General features: G+C 45.3%; 1 pseudogene across 1 annotated transcript; it reads left to right on the top strand.

Annotated features, from left to right (window-relative positions):
* Window positions 1-294: 294 nt before the first annotated feature.
* Window positions 295-9929, top strand: LOC307094694 (elongation factor 1-alpha 1-like; annotated as a pseudogene). Its single transcript has 2 exons — window positions 295-313; window positions 8556-9929. The product of its transcript is annotated as an elongation factor 1-alpha 1-like (transcript).
* The last annotated feature ends 681 nt before the right edge of the window (window positions 9930-10610 follow it).

Here is a 10610-nt window from a genome sequence, read left to right as displayed (position 1 = left end):
CACATGAAACAATTTCTCTTAAGGTTATGGTGACCACTAGTATGGATCAGATTTAATATTTTAATAACAATCCTCAGTTTATCCTGTAATACCAGTGAAAGATTTCAAAATTTTCAAATTTCTCCTTTTTATTAAGCAAGAAATTTATTTTTTTAAGAGTATTCCCATTAGCTAATTTGCATATACAGAGGGGTCATGGGAAGCCTTCAGTAATTTTCTTAGAAGACTTATTTAAATTGTTTACAAAGACATTGGCTTATTTAAAGGAAGGGGGTTGGCTTTTGTTATTTCAAGATGGCGGCCCCCAAGCCATGTGAGTTGTCATGGAGGCTGCTCAATCTGTTCTTTTAAAAGAAAGTAAAAAATCACATTTCAGACAATCACTAGCTGTTTTTGGTCTTTATTAGAATTGTTTATAAAATTATTGGCTTTTCATTAAGCTGAAAAACTTGATTATAATTTAATAAGCTAATTTATTTAAGTAATTAAAGTAGGTATCTTCATTTTAAAAGTAAAGCAAAATTACGTCTGAATTCACAAGCCACAAATGTTGCCCCGCCTCTAGCTTAATGCAGGAGGCTACATAAAGTCAGGCAGTAAATGGTGGCTTCTAATCTGTTCTTAAATATTACTTGGATTCAATTACTTATAAAAACATTGGCTTCTCATGTAACTTAATTTATATGAGACCTTGATTATATTTTAAAAAGCTAATTTATAAAGTAACTTAAGTAGGTATCTTTAATTTTTTAAAAAAGGCAAAGAAACTTATTCAGTAAACTTATAGGTTTGATACTTTATTGGTCTGATCTAAAAGCATAAACAATGTCACACCTCCAGCCGATTCAAAAATGCAGGCTGCTTGAGGGTTTTGTCTTTCTTGAAATTCTACTGCTGTTGAAAATTTTGGCTATATTTAAGAAATATATTGTTTTTGCCCTTCTCACAGGCAAAAACTTTCATAACATTTAATATATATGTATATAAGTAAAATATGTTAATTAATTTTTATTTGATAAAGCTTTCCATGTGATTCCAGGTATCAATCGGTTTAATTAAAAAATATATATTTGTTTTAAGAGAGAACAGACTTTTGAAACATTTCGGGGCCCATGAAATGTTTAAAAGCTACTCTAAAAACCTTGAAATACACTTGGAAATATCAAATATATATTTATATATTTATATATATGATTTGAAGATTATATACTTAAATTATCTTAAAGAATATCAATGACATTTAATCCAGATCACAGGATTAATCCTCCTTTTTAAATCAGACCAAGAAGTAACATATTTTGAATTCCTAATTATTTAAGAGAAAACACATTTTATTTTCTCAAAAACACGTTTTTATATTTTAGGTATTATTACCACATTTATGTAATTTCTCACAATTCAATTTGAACCTTAAACTTTCAGAGCTTTAAATTTTAGGTAGCAAAATTAAATACTTAACATTTCTCAAATCAATAATACTTTTACATTTTTTAAGGATACATTTCAAATAAAATATAAGGCATATTTAATTAATAGATTAACTTCTATCCTCTAGACTTCATGAAATGCATACTCAGATCAACATTTCAGTATTATAACAATTCAATACATTTAGATCATTTAAATTTATCATTTGATTTAGTAAACTTCCAAGTTCTTTTAAATTTCCAGCTGATAGGCCTGGCCCAGCCTCTAAATTTCAAAATGGTCACAATTTTCCTGCTGGGGAAGTCAAGAAGAAAACTCTCAGCTATTCACATGTAAACTTGACTATTTCCTTCTTGCTATTTACTTGCCTCTGGCGGGAAATTTCAAGAGTTACTTTAGATGTCTTGGGAAACTGGCCTGTATTTTTTTCTCCGGTTCATTTTTGCCATTTTTAAGGCCAAAACAGTCTCAGGTTTTTATTCTGTACACAGCAAAGAGTCAAGTTCAGCTCAAAACTATGCACACTCATTTTTAAACTGGCCTTTTCCCTTTACATGTGCACAGAAACCCCGGATGCATTTATGAATTTGTAAAAGCTTTAAGTCATTAGCTGGAAAATAAATAAAGATGGTGAAGATGAGGCCTCTCAAAGTGGCCTTTCCCCCACCTCCTTGTTTCTTCGGGGGAAGTTTCAGTAATGGTCTGGCATCTACTGTTTTTATCTTATTTATTTTTTCAATTTTTATTTTTATTTTTATTTTTTATTTTTTAAGGAAAGAAAAAGATTTTTTAAGATAAAGAATTATTGGCAGTTGCGGAGAAGTTCCTTTTAGACTTGCACCCTTCCACTGCAGGAGGCAGAAGAGGTGCAAATGGTATTCACACAACTGCTTTCTAACCTTTTCCCAGGTTTCATCAACAAACCTTAAGAAAGAAATCAAGAATCTGACTACGCTTAACAGAGCATAGTTTAAAGCATTTTTGAGGATTACCCACGTTTTACACCCAGCTACTTCAATTCAGTTCAATACAATACACTCCCCATTACCTTACATTTCTTAAATCTGTGGCGCGCACAATTCTTGGGAGCGATCCCTTGCCTCTTACCTCTTGTTGCCTCTTTCATGCCCCACGTTGGGTGCCAGAATGCGGGGGCCTGATGCGGCGGCGGCCAAACATGGCGGGGATCTCCCTTTTCTGTGTCCTGTGCGGAAAGAGAAATGAACGAACCGGTTCTAAATGGAGGCGGCCAGGGATTGAGAAATATTAGAAATAAAGAAAACAAGACGCAGAAATAGATTCATGAAGCTGGGAGCTGGGTGGATCTTTCTGTGCCTGGCTGAGGCCACAGAACAGATCCAGACTGCAATGCTGAGGCTTTATTTATAATCAGGGACAAACAAGGCAATTAACAATGTTCTTGTAAGTTTCACTTGTTTTGGCAGCATTTGCTGCCCCTCCCACAGCCCACTAGCTACCCAGGAAGGATCTAGGGATCAGGATTAATTATGCTGGGAGTGGTCTGCCCTCCAAATGAACTTGTTTGTGACCCTACCACAGGTCAGTCCGAGGCTTAACCCTATAACTGCTTCCTACAGTTTTTCCCTCTCCCCTCCTCTCCATCCTCTCTCTCTCTCTCTCTCTCTCCCTCCCTCCCTTCCTCCTTTCCTCCCTCTCCCTTTCCCTCTCCCCCCTGCTCTTCCACTAGCTCTAAAAAATCAATGGAGCCCTAGCCAGTTTTGCTCAATGGATAGAGCATTGGCCTGCAGACCAAAAGGGTCCCATGTTTGATTCTGGTCAAGGGCATGAACCTCAGTTGCAGGCTCCTCCCATGCCTGAGCCCTGGTTGGAACTGAGCAGGAGGCAACCACTTGATACATTTCTCTCACATTGATATTTCTCTCTGTCTTTCCCTCTCTCTTCCACTCTCTCTTAAAAAATCAATAGAAAAATATCCTCAGGGGAGGATTAACAAAAACAAACAAAAAACACAAAAAAGTAGGGTTGTAGAAAACTAAAATGGGATTTAGAAAAATAAACAGAAGCAAATATAAGGTGGCTCCGAGGACTATGAGAGGTTATTTCCCCTTCTTATTATTTCAGAAATATATTTTCATTAATTTCAGAGAGGGAGAGGGAGAGAGAAAAACATCAATGATGAGAGGGAATCATTTATCTGCTGCCTCCTGCATGACCCCTGCTGGAACCGATCAAGCCCAGAACCGGGCATGTGCCCTTGACTAGAATCAAACCTAGGACCCTTCAGTTCCGAGGTCAATGCTCTATCCACTGAGCCAAACCAACTAGGGCTCCCCTTCTCCTTATTAATACTTTCAAAAAAATTGAAATCACTGTAAAAGAGGAAATTACTAAGGCCCTTGAAGATATTAAACCCTCCTCAATTAAGCACTCTACGTTGGAGTAAATCTTCTATACAAATGGTAGGGAGAGGTAAATCAGAACCAGTTCCTTTCTAGTTAGGGCATGTTATGGGGCAATATACAGGATGTCCCAAAAAATGTACACATACTTTAACAGCTGCTAGCTCAATTGTTGTTTCTTTCTTTTCAAATTTAACCCATTGGAATTAATTATTCAAAGTGTATACATTTTTGGGGGACACCCTGTATATTTTTATTAGTTAAATCTGCCCCAGTTCATCTGATAGGGCTATATTTTCTCTTTTTTTTTTAAGTGAAAGTGAGTTTATTAGTGAAGCAGTGAGATAAGAATGGGTCACTTCACAGACAAAACAGCTGAGATTATCTCAGAATCAAGGATGGCCACATATCCTTTTCCAGAAGGATGGAATGTATTTAGAAGTAAATTATTCAGATACTAATTGGGAAAATAATGATTTTAAAGGAACCACACAAGAGGAACCTAATCTTAAAATTGACTGAAGGTTTGTTATAGGTCATTCCAATACAAGTTTAGGCCTTTTCCAGTCATGAATATCCTTTATGCACGAGCTGGAATTTAGTCCACTATGCAGGATTACTTCTTAAACTTTAAGTATGAGGCCTGTAATTCTCCTATCCTTCCAGTAAGAAACAAAAACACTGAAATGGGAAAGGATGGAGATTTGTACAGGATCCCGTACCTATCTGGGGAGGAGCAGGGGGTGGGAGTGGGCAAGGCTAGGCCCTTGTGAGTAGTGCCCCATGTGAGAAAAGGGGAAACTTAAGGCCTACAGTGGAAGCAGGCAGGGTAGGTAGGGGGCTCAAACCCCTCCTGCCTGCCTTACTGTGCCCCCTTAGGAGGCTTCCCAGCCGAGTGCAGGGGCTAGGGAGGCAGGGAAGGAAGAAAAGAGGGTGTGAGAAGCACCTGGTGAGACACAGGTAGTTTGGGCTGTCCTGAGACCAAGCAGTCCCATCCATTGGCCACACCTGCTACTGCCGCCAGTCAGCAGCAGGTGAGGCCAATGGATGGGACTGCTTGTGAGAGCGAGATGGGGCTCTGGCCCCTTCAAGGCTAGGGGAGCCCTCCAGTGTAGCCAGGCAGTGCCCTGAGTGACTTGTGGGGCTGGGCGCTGAGGTCTGGCCCACCCCGCCGCCCGCAGCCCAGGGGATGTCTCCTTGGAGCCAAGCAAGTGCCCAAAACATCAGGCTCAGAGCCCCAAGGAGAGGACCTTCTTACTTTAATACAAAATTAACGTGTAACTTTCATTTCATTGATTTACATATTTTTAAAGTACACCTTTTTAAATTAGCCTTATGCATGTCTTCTTTTTGAAATCCTATCTAATAAAACAGTAATATGCAAATTGACCGCACCTTCGCTACACCCATAAGCCACGCCCACCGGCCACGCCCACCGGCCACGCCCACCGGCCAACCAGGAGCAAATATACACGTTAAACCAGCAAAGATGGCGGGGGGAAAGGGCAGCACCCATGTCAGTGAGATCCAAGCCATGATGGTGGACCAGGGCAGGCGGTGTGGGTTAAGGCCGGCAGCCGCCTGCCCAGGTCCGCCATCACCAATCACGGATCTGGGCAGGCGGCGTGGGTTAAGGCCTGCAGGCGGCTGCCCAGGTCCGCCATCCCCGATCGTGGACCTGGGCAGGCGGCGTGGGTTCACGCCCGCTGCCGCCTGCCCAGGTCCGCCATCACTGATCGCGGACCAGGGCAGGCGGCGTGGGTTCACGCCCGCTGCCGCCTGCCCAGGTCCGCCATCCCCGATCGCGGACCTGGGCAGGCGGCGTGGGTTAAGGCCGGCAGCCGCCTGCCCAGGTCCGCCATCCCCGATCGCGGACCTGGGCAGGCGGCGTGGGTTCACGCCGGCAGCCGCCTGCCCAGGTCCGCCATCCCCGATCGCGGACCAGGGCAGGCGGCGTGGGTTCACGCCCGCTGCCGCCTGCCCAGGTCCGCCATCCCGGATCGCGGACCTGGGCAGGCGGCGTGGATTAAGGCCGGCAGCCGCCTGCCCAGGTCCGCCATCCCCGATCGCGGACCTGGGCAGGCGGCGTGGGTTCACGCCCGCTGCCGCCTGCCCAGGTCCGCCATCCCAGATCGCGGACCTGGACAGCTGCCTGCCCAGGTCCATCACTGATCTCAGAGCTGGGCAGGCAGCGTGGGTTAAGGCCTGCAGCCGCCTGCCCAGGTCCATGATGAGGGATCACGGACCAGGGAAGGCGGCGAGGGTTAGCGCCTGTAGCTGCCTGCCCAGGTCCGCCATCACCGATCTCGGACGAGGGCAGGCAGCTTGGGTTAGCGCCCACAGCTGCCTGACCAGGTCCTGGATAAGGGCTTCGAGTCAGCCATTGCCAGTGGCAGCTGACTTAAAGCCCCTATCAGGGATCATGGACCAGGTCAGGCAGCGTGGGTTAAAGCCCACAGCCGGCTGCCCAGGTCCGTGATCACCGATCTCAGAGCAGGGCAGGCAGCGTGGGTTAAAGCCTGCAGCAGGCTGCCCAGGTCCACGATCATGTATCACAGACCATGGCAGGCGTCATGGGTTAGCACCCGCAGAGGCCTGCCCAGGTACCGGATCACGGATCCAGGTGGCGTGGGTTAGCACCCACAGCCGCCTGACCAAGTCCCCGATAGGGACTTGGAGTCTAGCATAAGGAAAAGAATAGTCAGCAAAAGCAGGAGACAAGGTTTCATAAGTTCTCCCCCAGGTCACCACTGTTCTCTTATACATTTTAAGTATCCCAGACTTTGCATGATGGGATTTGATTTGAATTATGCCTGATAGAGATTTCATGACATGAATTGTAGGCTCATTCTTTCTTTTTGTGGTTGCCTGACTGAGAAAGGCCTTGGAATGAGAGAAGGCACTTTTATTTTCCTTTTTCATTCTTTAGAGGCTGAGGAATTACAGTTATATGAAGAAGTTAGTGAGAGAATGAAAGTCTCATGCTGTATTATTCTGTAAGTTTTATCATGTGGACTATCAAAAACTTGGTGGGATCCTTTTCAAGAGGTGTTACAAAAATTATGTTGAAATTAACATTCAAGAGTAAAAGGAGAGAAGTGAGTGGTGGGTAAAGGAAAGAACTTTGTCCTAGAAACCAAATAGAAGCCACATAAACCTTCAGATTCTTACTCATTGTGCTTTGGAGGTATCCTATCTAATGAAAGAGTAATATACAGATTGATCATCACTGCAACACACAATATAGCTGCCCCCATGTGGTCAAAGATCCTGCCCCCATGTGGACACAAGATGGCCACCACAAGATGGCCAGCAGGAGAGGGCAGTTGGGAGGCACCCAGCCTGCAAGGGAGGGCAGTTGAGAAGGACTAGGCCTGCAAGGGAGGGCAGTTGGAGGTGATCAACCCTGCAGGAGAGGGCAGTTAGGGGTGACCAGGCCGGCAGAGGAGGGAAGTTGGGGGCAAACAGGCTGGCAGCAGAGTGGTTAGGGGCAATCAGGAAGGCAGGCAGGCAAGCAGTTGGGAGCCAGCAGTCCTGGATTGTGAGAGGGATGTTCGACTGCCCGTTTAGGCCCGATCCCATCGGGCCTAAACGGGCAGTCGGACATCCCTTGAGGGGTCCCATATTGGAGAGGGTACAGGCAGGGCTGAGGGACAACCCCCCTCCGTGCACGAATTTCGTGCACCGGGCCTCTAGTATATATATATATAATATATTGTTTTTATTTCAGAGAGGAAGGGAGAGGGAGAGAGAGAGAGAGAGAAATCAGTGAAGAGAGACAATCATTGATCGTTTGCCTCCTGCATGCCCTGCACTGGGCATGGAGCCTGTAACCTGGCCATGTGCCCTTGGCCGGAATCAAATCCAGGACCAGTCCCCAGGCCGATGCACTATCTGCCGAGCCAAACCGGCGAGGGTGTGTAACTTTTATATTAAAGGCGAGAAGCCACAATCCCATCCTGTCCCAAGTCAAAGGCTAGTAAATGACAGTGTGACACCCTTGCTTAAGTGCCCAGAGGGGCCTCTGGAAGCCCCACAGGCCCTGCACCTGGGATGGGCGTCCCCCCGCCCGCATCCCCAACTCCTCCACAGACCGCACCCTCTCCTCATGATGGAAGTCCATGACCTACTCCACCAGAAACTGGAACCCAGCACTGCAACCAGCCCCTACCACTGGCTAGCACAGGATCTGCCACTTCCAGAGTCATTAGGCACCTGCCAGGGTTTTCAAGCAAGCACCACAGTGGAGCAGGCCTGAGATTGGTGCACCATCCTGTCGCTCCTCACGAAATCCCGCCCTCTCCCCGCCCCCAGCGGCTCAGTGCAGGTTTGATTCCAAATGCACTCAGTTGCCTGGAAGGGGCTAAGAGCATAGTGAGCCCACTGCCCAGGTGCTGAGCATAAGGGCTTCCCTCCCACAGGAGTGGGTGTGGTTGGAGCAGGTTACTAGAAAGGCCTGGCCCCTTGCTTCCCTAGCTCATCTGAGCAGCGAGCTTGGGAACTGATCTTTGGTGGCAATATTCCCCAGATGTCGGAAAAAGTGCCCTGAAGGGCAGGGAACCCTGCTCAGGGCCAGGAACTTTCTAGACCAGTGATCCCCTTTAATCACCACAATTCCGTTCAGTGAATATGTTCCCCATTTGACAGAGCCGGGGTACTGTCTCAAAAAGGTTTATCAGCTTTTTCCCAATGGGTTTGCTGCCAGAACACAGTTGTCGTGAAAACCACCATGAACTCAAACCCAAGTTGGAAAGAAAAAGACTAACATCAACATCGTGGTCATTGGACACACAGATTCTGGCAAGTCTACCACTACTGGCCATCTGATCTACAAATGTGGTGGGATCGACAAAAGAACCATCGAGAAATTTGAGAAGGAGGCTGCTGAGGTGGGGAAGGGCTCCTTCAAGTATGCCTGGGTCTTGGATAAACTGAAAGTTGAACGGGAGCCAGGTATCACCACTGATATCTCCTGTGGAAATTTGAGACCAGCAAGTATTATGTAACCATCATTGGTGTCCCAGGGCACAGAAACTTCATCAAAAACATGATTATAGGCACATCTCAGGCTGACTGTGCTGTCCTGATTGTTGCTGCTGGTGTTGGTGAATTTCAAGCAGGCATCTCCAAGAATGGACAGGCCCGTGAGCATGCCCTTCTGGCCTACACACTGGGTGTGAAACAGCTGATTGTTGGTGTTAACAAAATGGATTCCACTGAGCCACCCTACAGCCAGAAAAGATACGAGGAAATTGTTAAAGAAGTCAGCGCCTACATTAAGAAAATTGGCTACAGTAGCATTTGTGCCAATTTCTGGTTGGAATGGTGACAACATGCTGTAACCAAGTGCTAATATGCCTTGGTTCAAGGGATGGAAGGTCACCCGTAAAGATGGCAATGCCAGTGGAACCACGCTGCTTGAAGCTCTGGATTGCATCCTGCCACCAACTCGTCCAACGGACAAGCCCCTGCGACTGCCCCTCCAGGATGTCTACAAAATTGGTGGTATTGGGACTGTCCCTGTGGGCAGAGTGGAGACTGGTGTCATCAAGCTTGGCCTGGTGGTCACCTTTGCTCCAGTCAATGTCACAACTGAAGTAAAGTCTGTTGAAATGCACCATGAAGCTTTGAGTGAAGCTCTTCCTGGGGACAATGTGGGCTTCAACGTCAAGAACGTGTCTGTCAAAGATGTTTGCCGTGGCAATGTGGCTGGTGACAGCAAAAATGACCCACCAATGGGAGCAGCTGGTTTCATGGCTCAGGTGGTTATGCTGAAACCCCAGGCCATGTCAGCGCTGGATATGCACCTGTGCTGGACTGGCACACAGCTCACATTGCTTGCAAATTTGCTGAGCTGAAGGAGAAGATTGATCATCATTCTGGGAAAAAGCTGGAAGATGGCCCCAAGGTTTTGAAATCTGGTGATGCTGCCATTGTTGATATGATTCCTGGCAAGAATCTGTGTATTGAGAGCCTCTCTGAATACCCTCCTCTGGGCCGTTTCGCTGTTCGTGACATGAGACAGACAGTTGCTGTGGGTGTCATGAAAGAAGGGGACAAAAGGCAGCTGGAGCTGGCAAAATCACCAAGTCTGTCCAGAAAGCTCAGAAGGCTAAATGAATATTATTCCCAACAACTGCCACCCCAGTCAGTCATAATCAGTGGTGGAAGAAAGTTCTCAGAACTGTTTGTCTCAATTGGCCAGTTAAGTTTAATAGTAAAAGAATGGTTAATGATTACAATATATTGTAAAACCTCCAGAAGGAAAGGAGAATGTTTTGTGGACCATTTGGTTCTTTGTGTCTGTGTGTGGCTGTTTTTAAGTATTAGTTTTTAAAATCAGTACTCTTTAATGGAAACAACATGACCAAAAATCTGTCACAGAATTTTGAGACCCATTACAATAACTAAGTTTAATGTGAAACCTGTGTGTTCTTTTGGTCAACACTGTAACTTCTGTTATACTACTTAGGTAAAAGACTTCAGGATTTCCCATGACCTATTTCCAGTGTCATATCTGCTGATACTTTACAATTGGATAGTTTTGATAACATTTTTTTTTTCTGGGTGGGAACTTCAGGGTTTTTTGTTGGAATTGTTTTTTCCCAATGAATCACCTTCTCTTCATGGTAAAAGCTATAGGAAAGGGGGTCTGTTGGTATAATAAATAGGTTAGGACAGGTAAGCAAAGTAACTTAAGCTAGTTTATAAAGGCCACATGTTAACATAAAATTTTGTAGTTACATCAATATTGAGTAAATTTGTTTGTATGTCAAATTTTAGTTTTCCAGTTTTACTGGA

Source organism: Cnephaeus nilssonii (genome assembly GCF_951640355.1).
Source record: "Cnephaeus nilssonii genome assembly, chromosome: 23".
NCBI lineage: Eukaryota > Metazoa > Chordata > Mammalia > Chiroptera > Vespertilionidae > Cnephaeus > Cnephaeus nilssonii.
Note: the sequence above shows the minus strand (reverse complement) of the source record. Positions and strands in the feature narration are given on the sequence as shown.